The sequence below is a fragment of the Pteronotus mesoamericanus genome, unplaced genomic scaffold (assembly GCF_021234165.1).
Source record: "Pteronotus mesoamericanus isolate MK-2021 breed Mesoamerican mustached bat unplaced genomic scaffold, CSHL_Meso_final contig_116, whole genome shotgun sequence".
NCBI classification, from domain to species: Eukaryota; Metazoa; Chordata; class Mammalia; order Chiroptera; family Mormoopidae; genus Pteronotus; species Pteronotus mesoamericanus.
The window spans coordinates 10,508,559-10,533,264 of NW_026555027.1; the positions used below are offsets into that span (position 1 = coordinate 10,508,559).

General features: G+C 40.8%; 1 protein-coding gene across 5 annotated transcripts in view; it reads left to right on the plus strand.

Annotated features, from left to right (window-relative positions):
* PCBP3 (poly(rC) binding protein 3) overlaps positions 1 to 24,706 on the plus strand; it is a 215,770-nt gene that overhangs the window by 68,716 nt on the left and 122,348 nt on the right. The window lies entirely within an intron of this gene.

Below are 24,706 nucleotides of genomic sequence, written 5' to 3' on the forward strand. Positions count from 1 at the left end.
TGGTTATTGGTGAGACTGGGATTTGAGCCAAGGCTTCTGACTTCACAAGGATAGGATAAGTGGGAGCTACCTTGATACTGTGAGGTGGGCTCTGAACTCAGTGTCTGCTTTTCCCATTAAGTGGTTTCTTTGGCAGCCCCGAGTAGCCATCATGGAGTGCTGAGCTCAGTCATCCTGGTGGGAGGGCGATACAGGCACAGCCCACTGACCTTCCAGGGCCTGTTGCCTGCAGCAGGGCAGTGAATTCATCAGCACACTCCTTGGGAGATGGTGGGGAGGAGTTGGGAGCACGTGCACATGTCTATTTAGGTCTGGTGGTTAACCCAATCCCGAACTACATTTGAAGAGGAGAGTTCTTACTTAACAAATTGTTTGAACAAAGACCTTGTTTGTTCTTTCCTTTGTTCAGCAAGTATTTGTAGAATGCCTGTAATGTGCCAGGCACTCTTCTAGAATGCCTTTAGCTTACATCCTTGTGGCAGTTACAAAACATAAATATTATAGGTATATCAGGTGGCGATGCCGCTGTGGAGGAAATGAAGAATGGGGAGGGCTGTAGAAGTGCTGGTTGCAGTTTTGAATGAGCAATCAGTGCAGGCCCTGAGAAGGGGACAATCGAGCAGAGCCATGGAGGAGGTGCAGGTGCGATCCCTATGGGTGTTGGAGGGTGAAGGGCTCCAGGCGCAAGGGGAGCTGGAGCAGAGGCTCTGGGTCATGTGCCTGGCATGTTCATGGAGCAGCAAGGAGACCAGTGTGGCTGGAACCAAGTGGAGTGAAGGAGCAGGGGCAGGAGATGATAACAGTGGGCATAGGGGACACATCAGGGCCCAGGAGATGATAACAGTGGGCATAGGGGACACATCAGGGCCCTAGAGGGTCATCCTGAGGCCACTCAACATGTGAGGAATGGGGACTGAGTATGGGAATGGGGACCTAGGTAGTCTTTTTTCTATCTTTATTGGATTGGGTTCCCCCCCCCCCCCACCCAAACTGAAGCTGTTACTTAGAGGACATCCAGATTCTTCCTGGCTTAGAACCAATGTTGTAATTGTGCAAATCTGGATCTAATTTTCACAGAAGCCCCAAGGGAAGGGCCCCTGGAACGCAGGCATATAAACAATAGCCCATATGTGCTGGGCCTCTTTCCCCATAGACTTTGGTGTTGTCCAAATTCTTCTGCCTGAGTTTGAATCGGACTGCAGTTCTGGAGATGAGTAAGCATGCCTGGGTGGGCCAGGCTGGCTGAGTTACCCACCCTGTCTGCGCAGCACAGCGTCGCTGGCTCTGTGCCAGAGGAGAGGCAGAGACAAACAATGTGTTTGAACCATCAAAACTGCAGTTCCAGAGGGCTGTAGTAGGGATCTGGGAATTCCCCAAGGCTTGGTTAAGTGAAAGCAGCCAGCTTTTTATAGGGCACCTGTGGTCTCTTTTGCAGATTTGAAGGGAGCTATTAGGAGCACTCAGCTAGTTGGAACAGAAATGGCTCTTCTTCCCTTTGCAATCCTGGTTGAGTCCTGCAGGTCTTCCAGTGGGATTCCTGGGGATGTGACGAGCCAGTACAGAGCTTATCTGCAGTGGGTGATGCCCAGGAGAATTGGTGGCATTGGAAGAACTTGGATTTCCATTTGCACTTCTCTGAGAACTTTCCACACTTCCTTAGATTAAGATGAAGGGCAGTCTGACTTAGTGAAGCTGAAGATGGGCTTCTGGCTTCAGTGTGATGCCTGTGCCTAGACAAAGCTGGGGCTCCTGAAAGCCCACTTTGTTAGGCAGATGGGAATCGGGGATCCCACAGCTGGCTGGTGGCGGAGCCCCATCCTAGCCCAGCTCAGGCCTGGGCCTTAGACTATATACTAAGAGCAGGAAATTAAGAGATAATTATAACAAGAACTTTGTTGAAATTTTTGTTTACTTTGAAGTCTTTTAGTCTTTGTAATACTGAATTGGTTATTTGCTTTTCACAGGTTTTTTCCTGCATTACATTAAGATAACAACTTTCACTATAGAACTGGAAAATTTGGAACATAAAAAATAACATTAAAACTCACCTAGAATAGGTACAGACAGGAGGACTGTGCTAATGAGCTTGTTGACCAAGACTCCTCTCTTAGATATCCCCTTCCTGCTGTGTCTTTGGTGACCTTGCCACACATAGTCTGCAGTTCACAGGGCAGCCTTGTGATCACTTTCTCATAAACACCCCTGACTCCTTTATGTAGTTGAGTGTCCACTGGGCACAGTAAACAGCACAGTATTGCAGGGAGACCACGCAGCCCTGCAGACTGGCCAAGGGACTTGGCACAGCTTCCATCCCCACCCAACCGTGGCCACAGCTCCCTGATGGGTTTGCTTTTAACTGAGACCATGCTTATACATCTGGTCTTCTGTTCTCAGATTTCAGTCTCAGTCCGCTCCTCCACCTGATGCTCCCTGCATCCCAGGACAGGCCCTCCCCTCTCCTTTACTTAGAGACTTGCTGCTACCTCAGTTGTGCCACCTCACTCCTGGGCTTCAGCTTCTTCTTCCTGACAGATCACTTCTGTTAGTATCCAAGATGACTTGATAGCTCCCATCTTAAAAATCGCCTTTCTTGATTTTCAGCCAAAGTGGAAGATTAAATTCACAGTGACCTCTGCTTCTTTTAAAAACCCACTAAAAGGGCACAAACTACCAAGAGATTAAGAGAGGAGGTGACGGAATTTGGAAAATTTGAGAAGCAGATGGACAAACAGAGGGGACTAGCAGATTTGAAAAACAGAAAGCTGTGTGTGTGTGTGTCGGGTGTGTGTGTGTGTGTGTGTGTGTGTGTGTGTGTTGGGGGGCCTGGGAGGTGAATGTACAGCATTGCAAACAGTTACCCCCTCCACCAAGTCTCAGGACTGGTTCTGAAAACTGGGTGGTGGTGGGGGGTGGAGGGAGGCAGCAATAAAAATAGGGCTGAAATAGGAAATTGATGGAAAGCCTGTTTAAAAAGCAGTCAGACTCTCATCCCCCTCCCCCAGCAAGCCTGACAGTCCCTTCCCCAGTCTCCCCTGAAGAGTGGAGTGGAGTCTTCGGGAACAGCAGAAGGGGCTATTCTAAACAGAAAGTGAAGCTAGCTCCTGCCCTGTTTCCCCAGAACAATGGAAACCTGGGATGGACTCTTGGACTTGAGTGAGTGGAGCAGGCTGTTCCCTGCTGTGTTTGAGTGATCCCTGCCTGAGAGTTTGGAGATAAATTAACGTAAGTACACAGGACACTCAGAAAACCCTTATTCACTCTAGGAAGCACAAGAGGGGTATGTAGCAAGAGGAGGAATAAGGTTACAGAGCTCCCATGCACATGTCCTGACAGTATGTACTGATGACGATTGAGGGTCAGACCACAGTGGGCAGAGGTGTGTGGGTGGCTCCAAGGGTTAATTTTCATGTTCATAGCAGGAAATTGGTGGATGACACAGACTGTAAAGTCAAGAAGAGCGAACTGAACCTGGGAATTAGAAATGTGGAGAGAAATACCAAAAGAGGGGACAAGAATCAAGAGAGATGCCTGTGGAAGGAAACACTGTTTTCACCATAAGCTTTGTGGAATTCTTTGACTTGAAAACCATGTACATTTACAATTTTGTTAAAAATAAAATTGAAAGGTTATATAGCAAATACTCTCTTACAAAAAAATAATTATGAAAGCAAGGCCTCTCCACTCCCTCCCATCTCCTGCAGGGCCAAGCTGGACTGTGTGGCCATCTGGTCCTCCCCAGCGGGGCTTTGTCTGCACCATTGGGCTGGTTCACGTGGTTCTGCCCTCCCCAGATCTGGCGAAAAAATCTTTCTCCTCAGGGGCTTGAGCTCTGCAGCTTTAGACCCAAAGAACAACCCCTTCTTCCCATGACACCACGCTCTTCAGGTCGTAATGTTTTTGTGTCTGTCCTGTTCTCCCCAACACATGAGCAACTGTGTCGTGATGCTCAGTGAAGACCCTGCTGGTGGTTGGTGCTTGGGGGGCTACTGGGCCTACGGCACTGCTGCAGGTGTTTACTGATCTGTTTCACTACAGGTTTTTTTTTTTTTTATCAGGGATTAAGGTGATGCATATACACTTCTATGCCCTGCTTTTAAACTGAATGGTATACTGTAAAATGTTCCAAGTCACCTGGTTTGAAAATCTCATTAAAAAAAAAATTCTCACCTGAGATTATGTTTATTGATTTTAGAGAGAAAGGGGGTGGGTGGGAAAGAGAAAAAGAAATATTGATGTGAGAAACACAAATCAGTTGCCTCCCATCTGTGCCCCGAATGGGGATCGAATCTGCAACTTTTTGGTATATGGGACAATGCTCCAACCAAAGGAGCCACCCTGCCACAGTGAAAATCTCATTTTTTAAAGGTTGCATGGTTTTCACTTTATGGATGTAGGTATTTATTAAATCATTTTCTTTTTGTTTAATACATTTGGGTTTTTCTCAGCTCTGTTGCTGATTTGAGCATCCTCGTGCACAAATCAGCTTCCCTCTTCAAGAGGTAATGTACAATATTCATCCACATAGAATTTCTGGGTAAAAGGACATGGGTATTTTAAAAGGCATAATGTGTCACTGCCAAATTGATTTCAAGATGGCTAGATGAGAGCAGCATATACTGCCTGTGTTACTGTATCCCCGAAAACAGAAAACTAATATAGTATGTACAGCAGATCGAGCTTTGCCACTCTAGTTAATGTAGTCTTTTCCTTATTTGTAAAGCACTATGTTTTATTGAAGACATTATGTTTCTACCTTCACGGTATTTTCCCCAGTCAACTTATTTATCTTTTAATCTGGTGTTGGTGTTTGGGGCAGTTACATCAGTAGAGGTGTTTACATTTAGAAACCTTTTCCGTCATGAAACTTGGGTAGTCACTTACATTTTCTTTTCTGCTTTTACTTTTTGCATTGACCTATGTAATCCATTTGGGATTTAATTTGGTATGTGTTATTGGGTGAAGACATAAGTTATTTTTCTTTTCTAAGTACTAAAAACACTATTTGTTGGAAAGTACTTCATTTTCCCAGTGATTTCTGCTGCTGCTTTTGTCCTATATGTGTACCTTATATGAAAATACTGTGTATACTAGTGTCTGTTTCTAAATCCTCAAATTGATCTGTTTGTTCTTGTGCTGGTACAACTGTCTTAATTGTTTAAGTTTTATTGTACATTTATATGATATCACCATTATTTAAAAAATATTTTGGCTATTCTTGGCTACTCACTTTCTAGATGAAATTTAGAATGATGATTTTCAAGTTAAAAAAGTTAATCTGCAATTGGGATTTCATTTTAGATTAATCAAACATGTAATTTAAATTGTAAACAGCCAAAATTTTAATAATATTAGTTTATAGTTTAGGAAGATATTCTATTTCTTCATTCTATTATTAGCCGTCAGTTACATTTTGTAGCTTTGTTGCTGTAGGTACTTTATTCTTTTAAACTCTTTTCCAATATCTAGTTACTGTAATAGGGAGTTTCCCTATTATATTTCTCTAATATAACTACACAATTTTTATGCATTTGGACATGGCCATGTGTTTAAAAATGCTTTTAGTTGCAATAGATTTCTCAGTTGGCTTTTGACTTATCCCACACTTGACCCAAAAACCACTGTGATGTTTGCTGTCTGGTAAATCCTTTAAATCAAGTGACAGAAGTCTTTTCTTATTTATTGCTATTCTATTTCTTGATTTTACAAATCAAAACTTACATTTCACTAAATGTGTTCATTGCTGCTGTTTAGTTAGTTACATAATTCCTCCTTACATTTCTTAATGTAGAAAATCCATTGATGAAATTCTAAGTGTTGAATCTTGGAATAAATCCTGTTAGTGCTTATTGATACTTTTTAATACCTTCCCCCATTGTAATACCCTCCTGATATATTTTTTTTTATCCTCACCTGAGGACATTTTTTCATTGTTTTTAGAGAGAGAGGAAGAGAGTCATGAAGGGAGAGGGAGAAACATCAATGCGAGAGAGAAGCATCAATGGTTTGCCTCCCCTATGTGTCTGGATTGGGGATTGTATGCATCTGGACTAGTTGGTGATCAAACCCTCAGCCTCAGTATGTGCCCTGACCTGGAATCAGACCCGCAGCCTTTGGGTTATAGGGATGACACTCCAACCAACTATGCCACACTGGCCAGGGTCCCTCTCAATATCTTATTTGGAATGGGATAAGGATTATTAATAGGGTTAGGGCTAGAATTAAGGTTAGGGCCAGGGTGGCGGTTAGTGTGAGCACTAGTTTCTGTATAGGTTAATGTGGGGATTAGTGTGAGGGTTAGGATTAGAGCCAAGGTGCTACTGCCAAATGTTTATTTCTTTCTAATTTATAATTTATTTCAGTGTCATGTAAATGAGAACATGTTCCCACACATGACTTGAGAAACTTCCCCTATTTTCCCTTTTTTTATAAAACACCAACTATTATTTAATGATGTTAGGAAATTGTTATTAATCTTCAGGTGTTATAATGGTTCTGTGGGAGTGTTACAAAAGGAATCCTCATCTTTTATAGGTACATATTAAAGTCTTTCTTTTTTTCTCCTTTTTCTTTGTTTTATTAAATTATATTTTATTGATTATGCTATTACAGTTGTCCAAAGTTTCCCCCCTTTGCCCCCCTCCATGCATCATCCCCCACTCCTTCAGGCAATTCCCCCACCATTATTCATGTCCATGGGTCACCGTATAAGTTCTTTGACCACTCCATTTCCTATGTTCTACTTTATATCCCCATGGCTATTTTGTAACTACCTATTTGTACTTCTTAATCCTCTCACCGCTTCATCCATTCTCCCACATTCCCCTCCCATGCGGCAACCATCAAAACACCGTCAGTATCCATGATTCTGTCTCTGTTCTTCTTGTCTGCTTAGTTTGTTTTAAGATTCAGCTGTTGACAGATTTGTGGTTTTTGCCATTTTATTGTTCATAGTTTTGATCATCATCTTTTTCTTAAATAAGTCCCTTTAACATTTCATATAATAATGTTTTGGTGATGATGAACTCCCTTAGTTTTTTGTTGTCTGGGAAGCTCTTTATCTGCCCTTCGATTCTAAGTGATAGCTTTGCTGGGTGGAGCAGTGTTGGCTGTAGAACCCTGCTTCTCATGACTTTGAATATTTCCTGCCAATCCCTTCTAGCCGGCAAAGTTTCTTTTGAGAAATCAGCTGACTGTCTTATGGGAACTCCTCCGTAGGTAACTTAACTTCTTTTCTCTTGCTGCTTTTAAGATTCTCTCTTTATCTTTAGCCTTTGGCATTTTAATTATGATGTGTCTTGGAGTGGGCCTCTTTGCATCCATCTTGTTTGGGACTCTCTGTGCTCCCTGGACTTGCATGTCTATTTCCTTCACCAAATTAGGGAAGTTTTCTTTCATTATTTTTTCAAATAGATTTCCAATTTCTTGCTCTGTCTCTCCTCCTTCTGGCACCCCTATGATGGGAATGTTGGAGCACTTGAAGTTGTCCCAGAGGCTGCTTATGCTATCCTCATTTTTTTGGATTCTCTTTTCTTCTTCTTGTCCTGATTGGTTGTTTTTCGCTTCCATATGTTCCATATCATTGATTCTTTGCTTCATCCACTCTACTGTTGTTTCCCTGTAAATTGTTGTTTATTTTAAATAGTGTAGCATTTGTTTCTGACTGGATCTTGTTGATGCTGCTGAGGTCCTCACTGAGTTCCTTGAGCATCCTTATAACCAGTGTGTTGAACTCTGCTTCTGATCGGTTGCTTGTCTCCATTTTGTTTAGCTCATTTTCTGGAGTTTTTATCTGTTCTTTCATTTGGGCCATGTTTCTTTGTCTCCTTATTTTGGCAGGCTCCTTGTGTGTGTTTCTATGTATTAGGTAGAACTGCTTTGACTCTGTGTCTTCATAGTGTGGCTTAATGTAGTAAGTGTCCTGTAGGGTCCGGTGGCATAGCCTCCTCTATCACCCAAGCTGGGTGTTTGAGGTGCACCCTTTGTGTGGGCTGAGTACACCCTCCTCTTGTAGTTGAGACTTGATTGCTGTTCGCAGGTCTATGGTAGGGATTTATCCAGGCCAGTCAGCTGCAGGACTGGTTGTGACCATTTACCACCAACCTCCATCTTCTGTGGAGGATCAGCTGTGCAGGGCAAGGTGATGATGCTCTGATGTGGTCTGTAGCTGTCCACTTAGTGCGTTGGCCCTGGGGTTTTCCGGGTGGTGAAATGAAGGGCAAGATCAGCCCCTGCCTTTGTGTTTTCCTGAGCTGAGGTATAAAGCGATCTGAGATGGCTGCTACATGTCCTGGGCTTGGAGATTCCCAGGCGAAGCCAAGCTGTGAACGTGGGCTGGCTGCAGCTAGTGCCGGGCCTGGGGCCACTTAGCAAGAAGTATAGGGGCTGTGGGCTGGCTGTGGGCTGGCTGTGGGCTGGCTTTGCTTGTAAGACAATTTAGGAAGTTGTAAAGCATGAGCCAAGACCAGTTATTCATATGGAAAAGACATTATTAACAACTTGGGAGGGCCCTTATGTTGGGTGGAGTAGAGATTCAGGGGATCTCCAGGGTGGGGCAAACAGTGTTAGCCAGTTGATGGAGCCTTAGATATGGTACCCACCTGCTGGCTCTGTGGCTCTGTTGGGGGAGGGTTCAGAAAAGGAACAATGACCTCTGCTGCCTTTCTATCTGGGAGAAAGCTGTCCCCCAGTTCTCATCTTGATGCTAAACACTTTAGTTCCTTCCCCTATGCCACTGGTACATTGCAACCTGCTACCCTGGTGCTGGAGCTTAGAGGCCATTAGACTAAGTCTGTGTGCTGGTTCTTTAAGAAGAACTGCTTGGGACTCAAATATTTTTTCCACGGACTTAATTCCTGCTGGTTTTTGCAGCCAGAAGTTATGGGGACTTATCTTTCTGGCACTGGAACCCCGGGCTGAGGAGGCCTGGTGTGGGGCTGTGACTCCTTGCTCCTGGGATATCCTTTCTGAATTTTATCTACCACATATGGGTGTGAGACCAGCCTGTTCAGCATCTCTTAGTCTCCACCTCTCCTACCAGTCTGCATGGATGTGATTTCTTTAATTTGTAGTTGTCAAACTTCTATTCAATTTGATTTCTGACAGTTTGAGTGATGGTTGTCCTATAGTTTAGTTGTAATTCTAATGTGGTTTTGTGAGGAGGAGAGCCCTGTTTACATCTGCCTTCATCTTGACTGGAAGCTCCTTCCCCTATTTTTGTATCCTTTGTTTAAGTAACACATTTTTTGTGTCATCTGTTATGGAAAGCAAATGTTATTGGTCTAATATTTGATAGAATTCCTCTATCAAATCCCCTAAGCCTGAAACCTATTTTGCAGACAGATTTTGACTGCCTACACAATTTCTAATTTTTTTTCTTAGAAAGTAGTCCATTTCAGGGAATTTTTCAGGCATATGGGGACAGAGGTATACAGATGTGCTCTTAGACTTTTTTTGTCTTCTTATCTCTTACTGCATTCTTTTAATTTGTAATGCTTATTTCAGTTTTTTCCATTAGATTTATCAAATTTGCCTTCATTTTTTATCCTTTAATAGCTTTCAGTATGTTAATTATTTGTAATTTTGTTTACATTTAGTTTCCCATTTAATGGACGTTGTTTTTCTTCCTTAAGGTTTACCCTGTTATCTCCCTAGTCTTTTGAATGTTCTTTGGGATATTTTAACCTTTTTTTCTAACCAATGTGTCTGGCTTTCAGTTTTCTTTCAAGACACTTTAAACTCCATCCCATTGGTTTTGATATGACCTGTTATCATCAGATGTTTGTCATTTCCAGTCTTTGTTTTAAAATTTTCTAGGTGATTTTTCCCCTGTTGAGGAGGACTATGCTTTTGTTGTTGTTTCCAGTTTTAAAGCTTTACATTCAGAGGATGTGGCCTGTCTATCTCAGTGAAGGTAGGCACAGTGATCCCTTGGGGCTGTGGTCATGTGGGGGCTGTGGTCATGTGGGAGCAGTGGCCTGAGCTTAACCAGAGCTGGTAGTCATTGGCTGGGGTACTGCAGAGGAGGACACACTGTGATTAACTGGGGTAAGGTGATAGCACACAGACAGGGTGGCACAAGAATGACACCAAGGGAATGTCACACCTGGGGCTAGAGAGATGGGAAGAGCACATACAATAAAACATGAGTCTGGAGTTTGGGAGAAGATTCACTTCTGTGTGGGATCCAAGGGAGAAATGTTCCAAGGGTGCCTGGATCGCTGCTGTGAGCTGATATGAGAGTGGGGGTGAGAGACCTGGGAGATATATCTGACAAGAACATAGCTGAGCCCATGGGGGCTGCACTAGAGAGAGATCAGTGACTGAAACAGAGGTCCTCAAACACACAGCTTTAATGAGGTCACGCTTGTTCCTTGGAAATAACAGGGGATGGGTAGGCTGGGCTCCCCAAGGCTCTGGGTGGTCTGCCCTTCTGTGTGTGGTTCTACCACACTCAATTGGCATTACTTGTACTACAACAAAATGTATGTGCATCTCCTGTGTTCTCGCCCTGTGAAAGCAGGAAGGGTGAACAATAGCATTTTAAGGATGTGAAACATAAATTATGACAACTTGAATCATGGTGCACAGTGGACACTACAAACCAAAAGTGTCATACAGAACCACTGCAAACCAGTAGTATCGTACAGGCCCACTACAAACAAATGGTACCATACAGGCCCACTGCATACAAACAGTGTCATCCAGGACCACGCCATACCAATAGTGTCATACAAGATCGCTATATAAGAACAGTGTTATATAGGACAACTGCTTATCAATGCTGTTATACAGGACAATTGTAAACCAATGGTGTTATACAGGACTACTGCATACCAGGAGTGTTATACAGGACCATGGCATACCACTAATGTCATCCAGGGCCACTGCAAGCAAATAATATCATCCAGGACCACTTGATACCAATGCTGTTATACAAGACCACTGAAAACCAATTGTATTATACAGGACAACTGATACCAGGGTGTTACATAGGATGACCGCATACTAATGGTGTTTTATAGAACAACTGCATACCAGTGGTGTTTTATAGGACAACTGCTTACCAGCAGTATTATATAGGACAACTGTATACCATTGGTATTATAAAAGGAATACTACAAACCAATAGTGTTATACAGGACAATTGCTTACCAATGGTATTGTACAGGACAACTGTATATCAATGGTGTTATATAGGACCACTACATGACAACAGTATTAAACAGTGTTATACAGGACAGCTGCTTAGCAATGGTGTTATAAAGGACCTCTGCAAACCAGTGGTGTCATGTAGGACAAGTACATACCAGCAGTGTTATACAGAACAACAATAAACCAACAACAGAACCACTGTATTCCAATGGTGTTATACAGTACAACTACCATAAATCTTGTGTTACTTTTTTATAAGGGAGGCTACCAATGGTGTTATAAAGGACCATTGCAAACCAATGGTGTTATACAGGACAGGTGCATACCAACGATGTTATACAAGACCATGCACATCAATGGTGTTATGCTGAACAACTAACTGCTTATCAACGGTGTCATATAGAACCACTACATACCAGCAATGTTATACAGGACCACTGCAAACCAATGGTTGTATACAGGATTATGCACACCAGTAGAATTATACCGTACAACTGCGTACCAACAGTGTCATACAAGACCATGTACACCAGTGGTGTCATACAGATCCACAGCATACCAACAGTATCTTACAGGACAACTGCTTACCATCAGTGTTATACAGGACCATGCACACCAACAGTATGAACAGGACTACTGCACACCAATGGTGTCATACAGGACCATGCACACCAACAGTGTGATACAGGACCACTGCAAACCAGTGGTGTTATACAGGACTACTGCACACCAATGGTGGCCCACAGGACCATGCTTACCAATGGTGTTTTACAAGAAAACTGTATATCAGGCATGTTATACAGGACCACTGTAAACCAACAGTGTTATACAGGATCACTATATACCAATGATGTTATACAGGACAACTGTATACCAGTGATGTGGCGAGAATGGCCCCTGGCTTCCTGGCAGGCTGGGCCATACCATCTTGTGGACAGCTAAGTGCCCAGTCACAGCTCTGTTGTCATGGAGGTGGAAGAGTGGACTTGGGGGGAATAGTTAGCTGTCTACCACAGAGATGGATGAAGCATATGTAGCTTGATTTCACTGTACTTCAGAGTGAGGGAGGGGACTAGCAAGAGAAGTTGTTGTTTGACAGGTTGGTGTGTAGTCTACATGCTGTTAGGCCAGGATATTGACTAGATCTAGGAGGTTATAGTCTCGGGGCAGTGTAACCTCCTGTGCCCCCTGAGGGAATGCTGCCAGGGTGCCGGCCTCCTCCTGGACATCGTGCTGGCAGTAGTTCCAGCATCAATGGATGCTTGCTCACCTGCTCATCTTGCACACCAAGATACCATCGTATTGTTGAATTGTGGGCCTTGGGACCAGGAAGATGAGTGAAGGTATGGAGTTCCTAGTTTTAGGAGGGGAGGACATTTTTACATCCTCTCCAGGAGTGATGGTGAAGTACAGATGGCTGAAGAGGCCTCCAGCCTAGCTGACATCAGACATCTCTGAGGTTTCACAGTTCTGCCTTTTATTTTATGTATACTTCTTACAGTGGGCATAGGCACTTGTGGGACTCTGAGAGAAAACTGAGTGCCACAGCCACAGAGAACTCATGCACTGGGTTCTTCACCTCCTCCCTCCTCTTAGCTTTCACTTCTTCTGCAGTCGAGTAGCATTCATCCAGGCCACTCATCTTTCTTTGCCTTTTTCCTCTCAAAGGGATGTGGGAGGTTTAGGTCATATTGCAGCCTGGCATGAAGGGGTTGGTTGCTTTTCACAAGATGACTCATTTACTCCTCCCTGTGTGGCTGCACTGCCAGGCTGTCTGGTGGCCCCATATGCAGACAGTGATGGATCTGAGAACTGTTGTCATTGGTCTGTGGTGGCCATGGATGGTGTGCAGGGATGGAGGATGAGTCCCATCTAGGAGACATTCAGACAGGCAGGAGCCAGCCTGTCTGTGCATGGCCCATTCAACTCACACACAACCCCTTAACCAGTGTTCTTTAGCACGAGTGTCAGGTACTTCCAGGTGTGGAGGGCAGTGAACCTGATATGTTCTTCCTGGGAAATGTCATGCACAGTCAAAGGGGCCAAGGATGCTTTACTTGTGTGTTTAAGCAAACTCATTCTGTTATTTCAGGCTTCCATTTTCTTTCCCCAGAAATCCAGTGGTGCTTACAGATTATACCACTTGATTTAGTGTGCACTCCTCTGCTACCATGAATCTTGTGTTACTTTTTTATAAGGGAGGCTACCTTATCTTTGGGTATGAAGGGTAGAAGTATCAGTGGCACTGCAGTTACACTGAGGCAGGAGGTTTTCAGCACAGACTTTGGCCTTTTTCCAAGTGCTCCGGCTATTTCACTCTTTCAGAGCCTGAGATTAACCCACAGCTTTGCTCGTCCTGTGATTGAGGAAATACACTGGATATTACCATTGTTTCCTGCCTGCTTCACATGCCGGCTATTAGGCTGTTTCTCAACTCCACTGAATGCAGGACACCATCTTTGCAGGGCCTGGGCCTCAGGCCAGAGCCAGCAGGGCTGGTGGCAGCTGGAGTGCAGCTGTTATAGGGAGCATGACAGTGAGCTGTTCTTATTATCCCTTTGTATACATTTGGCAGAGCATGAGCAGAAATCATGGTAAAATCTTTCTGATAGGAGCATGCCTGGGCTGGTAGAGACAGCCTGGGGATCCAAAGATGGCATTCGGCTTCTAGCTCTTGCCTCTATCACCCTGTGACCTTGGCTAGGTTTTGGCTCCCATTTGTGCTGCTTCCCCATCTGTGAGACTGGATCTCTACCTGTCCTGCCCAGTCCCAGAGGAGGAGCAGTGTCCTAGCCAAGAGGATGGCAGGTTCAGGCATTTAAGCTTTTACCAGAGGGCGAGGGCATTGGTGTCTTTCCAGGAAAAAGTATGTGACCATGTGAGAAGATAGTTTCCATGGTCATTGCTGTGTTCTAGGCCTAAGTTTCTCACTCAGTCCCAACAGTTTTCCAAGGTGTTTGATTATCCTGCTTCATCAATAAGGATACTGAAGTTAGCACCAGAGCAGAGACAAGTCCAGGTATCCCATCCCAGAACTTCTCTTACCTCTTCATTTCATTAATATTAAATTGTAAGAAATTCTGACTTCAGTTACTCATGGCCAAATTATCTTCCAGGAAATTGGAGTATTTTTCATTTTCACCAGCAGTTTTGGAGAGTGCCTGTTTAATTGTAACACCATCCATTTTCACAAAACCTTTTTTTTTCCAGGCTAAGGGAGGAAAGTACAGTAAGATAAGGACTAGAGGTGTCATTGACATTGGCGTGACTGAGAAGGAAGCTCAGTTCAGTAGCATGGGAAAATGTAGACTGACTGGGCTAGCATTGATGGTAGGGGTGATGTTTGCATATCTGACTCTGAAAATGTGGGTCCAGGAGAGAGCTTTTGTTTGTGTTTCTTAATAGGAACTACCTGAATAAGTTTAAAACCCAAAGAGGAGTTAAAGAGACAAAGGTTGAAGAGTAAAGAAACAAAGAGTGTGGGAAGCTGCTTAGAAGTCAGTCCCCAAGGAGTCAGCACGGGTTTGGATGTGGAAACGGCAGAGCTGCTGTTTGCTAAGAATAGGACTGTCTTGTCAGTGATTGCTGACCTAACAGCGCTCTCTGTACTGCACTCCAGTGTTCTCGATGGGCTCAGCCTTATTTTCTACTACACTGGCTCCTCACCAGCGCTAGAGCCAGTCAAGGTGCAGGTGTTGCACTTAGCTGTCTTGGGCCTTTAGTCTCCTTCAACCTGGAACATATTCGCAGCCTTTCTATCAGCCTTATGACATTGAGATTGTGAAGAATATGATCCCTCCCTTTTCTCAGTTCCTCATGGTGAGGTTCCAGTTGTGTATTTTTGGCTAGACTCTCCAGATGTGAGATGGGTTATCTCAGGGCTTCACGACTGGACATACAAAATGTCCGGCTGCCCTTTTGGGGATGTTAAGCTATTCACCTGATCAAGGACTTGCCTGTTCTCTCCCAGGATCCTGACTACTTTCCCTCTTGCAACTGCTAATAATAAGCAATAAGGGAAAAGGTATTTTAAGAACATGCAGATATCTTGCTCTTCAGGAAAACTGAGAATCCATTGACGATTTTTGATTAGACCATTCTTTACTGTGATGGTTGCAAAATGATGTTTGTCCATCTCCAACACTCCCTGTGTACACCTGTTAGCACTTGGCTGCCTGCTGTGAGCAGGCACCCTCCCCTCTTCCCTTTCTCCTTATTTATCTGTGTATTATCAGTTTAGTTTCATGGCTTCCTGTTTTTTAATTCATCACTGCCCTACTTTATAATTCTTCATTGTCCTTAGTGACTTTGGGGTACAGATTATCCCACATCAGCAGGAGACCCCCAGGTTGACTTCTGGTCCTGTGGAATGTCCCTGTCTTTTCATTACTCTTCCCTTCCTTCCTGTCTTAGCTCTGTATCAGTCTGTTCAAGCTGCTGTAACAAAGTACCACAGACTGGTTAGCACTTATAAACAGAAATTTATTTCTGACAGTTCTGGAGGCTGGGATTCCCAAGATCAGAGTGCTGGCACGGTCAGGTTCTGGTTAAGCCCTCTTCAATTGCAGCTGGATACCTCACTGTCCTCACATGGTAGAAAGAGCCAGAGAACTCTCTGGAGACTCTTTCATAAAGGCACTAATCCCATTGTGGGGAATTTTTATTTTTAATATTTCCTGTATCATATTTAAGGCTCATCATGTACCTAACCTTCCCAGCCCTGGAATCAGCATTTCTTGGAAAGGCTCTGCTTCGTTGTAGTATGGAAGTGTGGAATGCCAAAATTTGGGTACTAGGTGTGCTTATTGTTCCTGAGTTGTCTTTACTTCTAACCCCTGTCCGTGGACAGAGATGGGAAATACGTGCATACACATGTACATAAACATATGTGTACACACATACACATGCACATGTATAAATACACATGCGCACATAGTGTGTGTGTATGTAATAAATATAATGTTTATTACATTGACAATATTTACAATCCTTTCTCTTCCCATTAGCCCACCCCTTGCACATGATTGTGGTGTTGTAGTCTTTCACCAGATCCTGAGAGTCACTTCTGCACATTCCTGTTCTTCTCCATGTTCAGTGACATCATGTTGGTGGTTTGAGTCCCATAATGATTGGACTGGGCCTCTCCTCCCATCTCTAAGGGCCATTGGTTAAACAGTCACCAGCATGCTATTGTAGGAAAACAAGTCTCTCTCGCTCTTGCTCTCGCTCTTTTTTGTGGTTTATTCTTCCTGTATTACATTTTGGGGAAAAAGCAGATATATGTATGTTTTCTAAGTTTCTCTTCTTTCTTACACGAAATATATGTAATATATGTTGTTATATATGCTTTTTACTATTTTTATTGTGGCAAATTATATAACAAAATTCACTATTTTTATCGTTTGTGAGTATCTCATTCAGTGGCATTCATTACATTTGCAGTGTTGTGTAGCCATCTGTACGTACTCTTTTGTACTTGGTGTTTTTCATCTGACAGTATCTCCTGGAAGTCACTTCACACCAATTCACAGAGAGCTTCTGCATTCTTTTTTTCCTGCTGTCTGGTGCTGCTCCATTGTGTGGCTCTCCCATGGTTTATCTCATTATCCCCCGCCCCCCCACCGATGCTAGGATTGCTAAGTTTATGTTATTACAAACTGTGGCAAACGGCCTTGTCACTGGTATTTTTTATCATATCGTCTTCTCTGTTGGCTCCTAGAAGTGGGACAGCTGGATTCAGTGGAAAGTACATGTGTCGTTTGCTAGATATTTCCAGATTCTGCTCCTTAGGGGTTTTCCCCATTGGCCATTTCTACCACCAGTGTATCAGCATGCCTTTCCCACCACAGCCTGCCCTGCCTAGTGTATTCTTAAGCTTGTCAGTTTTCGCCAAAGTGACAGAAGAGCTGTGGTAGCTCAGTGTAGTTTTAATTTGCATTTCTTTTTTTATGAGGGAAATGGAACACCTTTTCACAAATTTAAAGACAGTTTTCTATCATTTTTTATGTCTTTTGCTTTTGTTTCTGTAGGATTTTTGATCATTTTTTGCCTCAATTAAAAAAATTAGAGTTTCTTGTAATTAGGAATAGTATTTCTTTTTCCTATGATACATGTTGTAAATTTTTTTATTAATTTTCATAAATATTTTCTCATGGCATTTTTGCTATGCCAAATGTTTTTGTTTTTTATAAAGGTGAATTTGTCTTTTATTGACTCTGATTCTTTTTATTCATAGCCATTTTGTACACTCAGATTAAAGAGAAAATTACTCATGTTTTATCCTAGTACTTGTGTAGTTTAATTTTTATTAATTTATTTTTAAATAAAATTTTTAATGTGTTGATTTTTAATGGAATATTTATTTTTCTATTTTATTAATTTCTGTTCTTATTTCCTTCCTTGCTTCTCAGGTTTTACTTTGCTGTTCTTTTTTTAAATTTATATTGGATGTCTGCTAATTCACATTCAACTTTCTTTTCATATAAATAAGCATTCAAAATTTAACATTTTCTTCTAATGTACAGTTTGTTGGCAATGCACAAATTTAGACAGCTAGTGTTTTATTATCCTTCACTCATAAATATCTGTTTCCATTATGATTTCTTTTTTGACTTATGAGTTATTTAAAAGTTTCAGTTCGAAATATATCAAGTTTAAAAAATATAAACTATGTTAAAATATACATTCATATTTATATATACAGTATTTTAAAATATTTTAATTTTTTCCCTTAATATGTTGTGGGTGAAGTGGTCTCTCTGTGTGGTCTTTATGTGTATGGAGGGTGGCTTGTATGTGGCTGAGCACAGTAAATGTTCTGATTTTAAAGCAGAGCATGTCCTGCCAGCGTGGAGCATAAGCTAGCTCATGTGTTCAGTAGATGAAGCCTGGTAATCCTGTTTAAATCATTTCTATCCTTAGAGATATTTTTCTCTAACTGAGGTATTGATCCCTGTGATAATTGTGTCCAAATCCACCTATGATTTGGTGATTGGGGATTTATCTATTTTCTCTTCATTTTCTTCTGTATACAAATTGTTCCCATTCATTTTTTATAACGTTGGGACTTTGTTTTGGATGCATGCAAGGTTGGAATTACTGTATGTTGCTAACAAATTGAACCTTTTTATCTTTAGTGTAATGTGGTCTGTCTCTGGTAATGCTATTTTTTTTGGGTGTCTTAAATTTTTCTGATGTATTTTCCCAGCATATATTTTTCTCCCCTTTCTTTCAGTCTCTCTGTATCTGTATGTTATTGATGCATGTTTTAAAATGATGTCTAATGGCGTTTTGTTGTATCCTCTCTTACGATCTTTGCCTTTTAAAGACTAGAGCAGTTAATTTACTTTTATTTACTACATTTGGAATCCTTCCTACAATCTTATTTTGGTCTTTCTGTGTAGCTCAATTTCTTATATTTAGTTTTTCTCTTCTCATATTTTGATTGAAAAATGATTTTTTTTCCTTTTTCAGTTTTCTCCCTCACTGTGGTTTCTCTTGAGTTCGTTATTTTTTATGGGTATACTTGATTTATCAGTGTCTAAACCAGCAATTTTTCTATGGTATGCTGCAAAAAATTTTAAAACATGCAATACCTGACTATTTAGTCAAGGGCACTGACCTCTTTTCCCCAGCCAACACAGCAATAGTTGTCCAGTGTGAATGCCCTGTCTTGAACCATAAATATATTCATGATATAATAGAGTTGCATCTTACTGGTCATGTCGCATAATAAGGTTGCATCTGATTGGTTAATTCTTGGTACCAAAAATCCTTATATACAAGTATAAGCACCTGATTTTTTTTTAAAAAGTCACTTTCAATCAAAAAGGATAAGTAGTTACTGTTATTATTTTTGTAAATCAATCAAAATTATACCTACATTTTTTGTCAGATTGACAAAACTATGTTTTTGGTGTGCCACAGAATTTTAGTAATTAGCTTTTGTGTGCCATGAGATGAAAAAAGTTGAATCACTGATATAGTGAATCAGTCTTTTCAGCCACATTCCAAATGACACTAGAATCCTACAGGATTTGATCTTTGATTATTCCCTTTTGTCTGTGTACTCCATTGCTGGGGAGAAACCATCTTTCAATCTAAATGGGGCTCATTTAAAGGAATTTTTAAAACTGATTACTTTTAAGATCTTCTCCATCTTTGGTGATTTCCAGTTTCACCACCATATTATCTAGATATAGATCTCTTTAGGCTTATCTTCTTGGGATTCTTACTTTTTTCACACCATTTACTGAGGTATAATTTATGTAGTATAAAATTCACTCTTTTTAGGGTGTTATGAGTTTTGACAAATATATGCAGATTTTAGCTATCAGCATAATCATGATACAGAATATTTTCACCACCCCAAATTCCTTCCTGCCCCCTCTCCTCCCTTTCCCTCAAGCCCCTGACAAGCATGAGTCTGTTTATTGTAGCTGAATGCTACTCTTTACAATTTCATAGAAGTGCAGTCATAACATATAGCTCTGAGTCTGGTTTTTCACTCCCCTGTCATACTTTGGTGTGTCTTTATTGTTGTGAATGATAGTTAATGAATGAACCACATTTGTTTATTCACTTGCCAATTGGTGAAACTTTGGAGATTTGTAGTTTTAGAGGACTATGAATAAACATGCTATAAGCTTTCCTCATTTTTCCTAAATATCTAGGATTGAACTTTTTTAGATCCTAAAAGTGTGTGTTTAACTTTGAAACTACAAAGTGGTTTTCCAAAGTGATTTTCCATCTGCATGCCAACAAGTGATGTGTGAGAAGTCCCTGTTGCTTTTGGAATGGTTAGCACTTAAGGTCAATTTAAAATTGTATTCTTTCCAGTGAAGGTGCAGTGGTGCCTCATAGTTTTCATTTGCATTTATTTTCCTGATGACTAATGATACTGAACATTTTTTCTATGTCTATTTGCCATCTGTATGTCTTCTTTGGTGACGTGTCTGTTCTGATATTTTGCACATTAAAATTTCTGTACTGTTTGTTTTCTTATTGTTGTGCGGGTTTGTTATATACTCTAGATACCAGTCATTTATCAAATATATGTTTTTCAAATATTTTACCCCAGAATGTGGTCTGTTTCCTTAACAGTGTCTTTCAAAAAATCAGAAGTATTTACTCTTGATAAAGTAAAATTTGTCAATTTTCTTCTTTAATGGTTTGTGCTCTGTGTCCTAGCCAAGAATTCTACACTTTACCTAAGGTAACACAAATTATTTTCTATGTTTACTTATAGAAATTGTATAGTTTAGGTTTTACATTTTAGAATCTGATTCATTTTTGTCCTCTGATCACTTTGTGCTAATTTTTAAAAATATGGTACAAAATACTGGAAAAATTTGTTTCGTATCCTGTGGGTGTAATTTCTTTCAACACTGTTAAAAGGCTATTATTTTCTCCACTGATTATCTTTGCTCCTTCATCAGTTGACTGTATACAGATGGACCTATTTCTGGACTCTGTATTCTGCTTAATTAGTTGATATGCCTATCCTTTCACCAATACCTCAATATTTTGGTTACTGTAGCTTTAGTGTCAGCCTTGAAATCAGGAGGATGAGTCCACCAATGTTGATATTTTTAAAAATTGTTTTTCTATTGAGCTCTTTTCTTTTCCATATAAATTATAGAAACAGCTTATCAATTTTACAAAAGAGACTGCTGGGATTTTGACTGAAATTGTGTTGGATTTGTATAGATTAATTTGGAGGTAATTGGCATGTCTTTGTTATTTTATTTTTATTGAGATAAAATCCATATATCATAACATTCACTATTTTAAAGTGTAAAATTCAGTGGCTTTTTTTTTTAGTATCTCCACTAGCCTGTGCAACCAGTACCACTCACTATTTCCAGAACATTTTCATTACCCTTAAAGGAAACCCCATGCCCATTAGCAGTCACTCCCCACCCCTCCCAGCCCCTGGCAACCACTGATCTAGTCTCTGTCTCTCTGACAATTCTGAATGTTTCATATAAATGCTCCTTTCACTTAGCATAATATTTTCAAGGTCTATCTATATTGTAGCATCTGTTGGTACTTCATTCCTTTTTTTGTGACTAAGTAATATCCCTTTATATGGATATTGCCACATTTTCTTTATCCACCCATCAACTGATGGGCATTTGGGTTGCTTTTACATTTTGGCTATAGGAATACTCATATATGTTTTTTGTATGGCTATGTTTTAATCTATGTTGAGTTTATACCTAGGAGTGGTGTTCTGGGATCATACGGTAATTCTGTACTTCACTTTTTGAGGAAATGCCAAACTGTTTTTCAAAGTGACTATAGTATTTTACATTCCCATCAGCAATGTTTGGGTGTTCCATTTTCTTTGTATCACTTGCTATTTTCTGGGTTTATTTGTTTGTTTTTGTTATAGGTATCCTAGTGGTAGGTGAAAAGTGGTATTTCATTGTGGTATTGGTTAGCATACCTCCAATGACTAATAATGTTGAGCATCTTTCTGTGTGCTTATTGGCCATTTGAATATATACTTTGTAGAAATGCCTATTCAAATCCTTTGCCCAGTTTTAAAATGAGATGTATTTTTATTGTTGAGTTACAAGGAACCTCAATATATTCTGGACATTAGATCCTTAGATATATAATTGATATAAACTTTCTTCCAGTATTTGGATTGTCTTTTCACTTTCTTAGCAGCATACTTTTTGACACAGAAGTTTTTAATTTTTATGAAGTGTGACCTATTTTTTTGTGGTTACTTGGATTCAAGATACTTGTCAAATCCAGTTATGAAGGTTTTGTCCTATGTTGACTGGTAAGACATTTGTAGTTTTAGCTCTTATATTTAGGTCTTTCATCCATTTTGAGTTAATTTTTGTATATGGTGTGAATCAAGGGTCAAAATTCATTCTCCTGCATGTGGATATAAAGCTGTCCCAGCACCATTTGTTAAAAGAACTAGATTTTCGCTATTGATTGGCCTTAGTATCCTAATTAAAATTCATTTTGGAGATCCAAAATGGTGGAGGAATAAGTGGAAGCTACACTAACCTCCTTGCAGGACCAATCTGGAAGTACAGCTAAATTGTCAAGAAATCAAACCAACTGAACACTAGCTGGAGAGAAGCCTTATGATTGAGGACATATTGAAGAAACCACTTCACCACAGCAAGACTGGTAGGGAGTTCAGAGGAGGAACAAGAGGGCAGGCTACACTCCCACGGGTGGCAGCTGACATTCCAGAGGGACATTTCAGTGGCTGGGGGGTTGCCCCTGAGAAGTGTGGGGTCTAAACCCCAAGTTGGGCTTCTCAGCCTACAGCACCAGAGATGGAAAGGAACCCAGATAACATCCAGCTGTGAAAAGCAACAGGATATCTGTCTGCCAGGGAGACATGACTGGAGACACAGAGAGCCTCTTAAAGGGCCAATGCACAAAATTTCATTTGCAACCACTTACCCTGGGCTTCGGGAGAGAGAAGGCAGAGTGAACTAGAGACTTTGAGGAGAGTCTGGGGTTGGTGGCTGTGGGGAAAGAACTGAAGAAACAGCCACCAGGATCCCTGTCCTGAGTCATTCCCTGTACTGCGGAAACCATCTTTCTCAGGCAGAGCACTCTTCCTAAAGTGTCATCAGCCTTAGGGGAAGCAATAGCCTTGCCTACAGGAATTACTCTGCTCCACCCTGTGGTGCTTAAGCTGGGTTGCTGATTACACCTTTAGGCTTTTTCATTGATTAGTGTAACAATTAGTTTGAAAGAAACAAAAAAGCAGCCAAAATGGGAAGACAAAGAAACAGACCCTAAATGAAAGAACAAGAGAATTCTCCAGAAGAAGAACTAGATGAAATGGAGGCAAACAATTTATCAGATAGAGAGTTTAGAGTAATGATTATAAGGATACTCAACAGCATGAAAAAAGACATAGAAACTATCATAAAGGACCAGTCAGAAATAAAGAATGCAATATCTAAAATAAATAATACACTGGAAGGAACAAACAGTAGGTTAGATGAAGCAGAGGATCAAACCAGTGATTTGGAAGACAAGGTAGAAAAAAAGCACCCAGGCAGAGCATAAAAAAGAAAAAAAAAAAGATTGTTAAATATGAGGAGAGTTTAAGAAACATTTTGGACAACATGAAGTGTAACAACATTTGCATTGTGGGATTACCAGAAGGAGAAGAAAGTGAGCAAGGGATCTAGAACTTACTTGAAGAAATAATGACTGAAAACTTCCCTAATCTGGTGAAGGAAAAAGACACACAAGTCCAGGAAGCTCAGAGAGTCCCAAACAAGTTGGACCCAAAGAGGGAAGGCTACACTGAGACATATCATAATTAAAATGACAAGGCTTAACATCAAGGAGAAAATCATAAAAGCCACAAGAGGAAAGCAGGTAGTTACGTACAAGGGAGCACCAATTAGACTGTCATCAGAAACATTTCAGGCCAGAAGGGAATGGTGTGAAATATTCAAGGTGATGAAAAGTAAGGACTTATAACCAAGGCTACTTTACCCAGCAAGGCTGTCATTTAAAATTAAAGGAGAAATAAGGAGCTTCCCAGACAAGAAAAAGCTAAAGGACAAATACCATATGATCTCACCTATAAGTGGAACCTAACCAACAATACAAAGATGCAAGGAAAATAAGACCAGCAACACTGAAAGGAAAAGAAACCAACAGAAACAAGAGGGAAGGAGGGAGGGGAGGCAGGGGAAAAGGAAGGGAAGGGGAAAGTCAAGGAACATATAGCAAGAACTCATGGACAAAACCAAAGGGGAAGAGTTGAGGGAGGGATGGAGGGAGGGAGGGGGCAAGGGAAAGTGGTGGGGGGTAGGCAGAGACAAATGTATTTGAAAAAATAAATAAATTAATTAAAAATAATAAAATTAAAGGAGAAATAAGGAGCTTCCCAGACAAGAAAAAGCTAAAGGAGTTTGTTAACATCAAATCAGAACTGCAACAAATGTTAAAGGGCTTGGTTTAAGAAAAAGAAGAAAAAGAAAGAAAAAAAAAACCAGAGGAAAATAGTCTAAGAATAATTTGGCACTACATATGTATCTATCAATAGTCATCTTAAATGTAAATGGCTTAAATGCTCCAACCAAGAGACATAGGTTAGCTGATGGATAAGAAAACAAGACCCCTATATATGCTGCCTCCAGGAGACCCATCTCAGATCAAAAAATACACACAAACTAAATGGAATGAAAAAAGATATTTCATACAAATGGAAAGGAAAAAAAAGTTGGGGTAGCAATGTTTATATCAGACAAAATAGACTTTAACCAAGGCTATAGTGAGAGACAAAGAAGGATACTACATAATGATAAAGGAAACAATCGAACAAGAGGATATAACCCTTGTAAACATTTAATGCACCCAACATAGGAGCACCTAAATATGTGAAGCAAATTTTGATGAACATAAAGGGAGAGATCAATAGAAATACAGTCATTGTCGGGGATTTTAACACCCTATTGGCTTAATGGCTAAATCTTCCAGACAGAAAATAAAAAAGGAGACAGTGACCTTAAATGACACACTGGATCAAATGGATTTAATTGGTATTTTT